We start from the raw sequence: 2,547 nt of genomic DNA, 5'->3' as shown, positions 1-2,547 counted from the left end.
CTGAAAAAATTAGAACGAATTGAAACTGAAGCTGAATATGTAGAAATGATTCGCAATGCTCGTTCACCTTCATTCACAATGGTCGAGAAGTGTGAAGATCTTTTTCAGGATTTTGAAAAATGTTTCAAAGGCAAAATGCGAAAGCCAGAAAATTTCCAAATGAGCAAAGCGTTCGTTTTGCATGTTTTTCCTGATGGAAAAGTGGATGTTTTTGACAACTATGAGTTGCAAAATCCAAACACTTTTTTCTTTAAACCTACGCTTAAACTAGAAAATCTTTCGAAAAGTCCTACGCCCCGAATTGGATTAAAAGCTGCCAAAATAAAGGATGTAAAAAATCTCTTCCAGTATTTAATCGCTGAAGGAAAAGAATTTTTCGAATCATATTTTTTAAAAGTACAAACTCAGAATCCAGATGCCGAAGAAACTGAAGAGTGTGACGAAAATGACTAAAAGTAGTTTCTAATAAAATATTGTTTGATTAATTTATTCTTGTTCAATAATATGCATAATATTATATGTTAAATGTTTAATAAATAAATTATTATAATGATAATATCTGGAGTTACTGTTGTGCATTTGTTTTGGTAAGAATGACTTGACCTTCACGTCGTTCGCTGCAGCGCGTACGTAGCCGGCCAGGCACGTTTTTGGGCAGCATCAAGATTACCGCTTGGATTTTAAAACATTCATAATTTTTGAACTATTAATCCAATTGATCTAAGACTTTCCAGAAAACTTCTTTGAACCTTAATGAACAACTTTCTCACTGAAAGCTTTCCGTAGCTTGAAATTCGTTCGCTAAACGAGGCGCTTGAAGGTTAAAATTCATGATTTTTGCATTGCCTCAAAAAAAAAAGAATAAATTTTTTGTTTATTACAATATTCTCGTTCTGTTTTGTTACGAAGAAAACAAAACCTAAGTATCCTACGTATCAACAACTGATAGCAAATTTGATCTTACTTGGGTGCATAATTTTCTGTTTTCTCATCTTTTGTTCGATTTTAAAAGAAAAATTCAAAAAGTTCTTATGATAATCTATTACGGTGTTTAAAAAGTAACATTTTTCTCTTTATTTTTTTTATGTCGTACTTTGTTTGGCCTAAGATTTTAATTGTTTTTTTTTTCAATTTTGTAAATTCTGTAACTCTGGTATTTTGTCTTTATCGGAAAATTCATTAGGATAAATTGTTCGTCTTTTTAAGTACCAGGAATTGAATCAGTCAATTCTTTCGAAAGTTATCGGATCCAATTTTATACAAATCTAATACCTCCACTGATAAGAATGTAAAAATATTTATAGTAACATATTTTGGGAATTTGTTTGTATAATATAGGTACTATAATAGAGTAGAGTGCACAGGAGACCGACTTTGCAAATAATATTGCTATTTCAATCATTTGAATTCCTACTTATATCTAGTGTACCATTTTATTAGATACATAGTGCTCTAAATCTACACCTTGAAAATTTACGTTCTAAAAGAAAAAGGACGCAGAAAACAGTTTTAACAACTTAAAGAATGAAACATTCGTTGGCAGGAATATAACTCTTGAAACATCATAATGGAAATTATTAAAGAATAAAAAATGGATCTACTGGTAGATGAAATATTATTCTATTAAGTAATTATAAAAGTTAAACTTAATCCAAGTTGTCTGCACCTAGCAGAAAGTCAACAAATAGGAAAAGAATGTTAAGAAAACGAACTTATATTTCTTCCTGCATATTATGTTTAAAAATTGTTCAATGCATAAGATACTGCGGAATTGGACCATACAGTATGTTCACATCCTAAGATATTTCTATTTCATAAAGAAACCTAAGTCGGTCTTGCGCCGACACGCGTAGCATGACCGACGAAATGCAGCTGGTTAGAAATAATCAAATTATAAAATAATTGTTTTATGAGGATAATTAATGCGTATAAAAATATCATATACAATAATGTGGGACTCGGAATATTAAAAAAATTGTTGACATCCACGTCTTATTAACATTTTATAGAGGAATGAATGTTAACTAATCGGTCCTGCTCCGATCTACCCTATGGAAATGTTTAATATAAATCTTTTAAAAACATTGTAAACATTAACAAACTTGGCGGAATAACATTAAACCATCAATCTTCATTACCTCGTAATTTGAAACGTGTTTGTTTATTCATTCAATCCCGCCAAATTTTGTAATGTCTAGCATGGCTACTAGCAATTTTTTGCTCAATTTTGGATTGGATCCCATGCACACATTTTGAAAAAAGTTTAATATGTTGAATCTGAAATTTCTTCAGCTTGAACGAAAGAAAACAGCTGTTATTTTGTTTTCTCCCAAAAAAATTTTAATGATGTGTCAAGCGTTCAAATATTGTCAATTTTACGTTTTTTGAACAATTTTGACGACTTACTAAAACTAAGCTTTTAGACGCAAAAAATGATGGTGTTACTACGGCAGAACGATATTTTGGTAGGAATTCGCTGATCGACTCATTTTATGTACACCTCACCCCCCCCCCCCAAATATTGGAATGGGGTTTAATGCGTAGGGG

The 2,547-nt window shown here is 31.1% G+C and overlaps 1 protein-coding gene across 1 annotated transcript in view; it reads left to right on the top strand.

The window, feature by feature from the left end:
- Positions 1-2,547, top strand: part of LOC117180106 (paired mesoderm homeobox protein 2-like) — a 26,574-nt gene that overhangs the window by 22,271 nt on the left and 1,756 nt on the right. The gene's annotated exons all lie outside the window — the stretch shown is intronic.

Source organism: Belonocnema kinseyi, chromosome 9 (assembly GCF_010883055.1).
Source record: "Belonocnema kinseyi isolate 2016_QV_RU_SX_M_011 chromosome 9, B_treatae_v1, whole genome shotgun sequence".
Taxonomy (NCBI): domain Eukaryota; kingdom Metazoa; phylum Arthropoda; class Insecta; order Hymenoptera; family Cynipidae; genus Belonocnema; species Belonocnema kinseyi.
The sequence above is the reverse complement of the archived record's forward strand: the minus strand, read 5'-3'. Positions and strand labels throughout refer to the sequence as shown.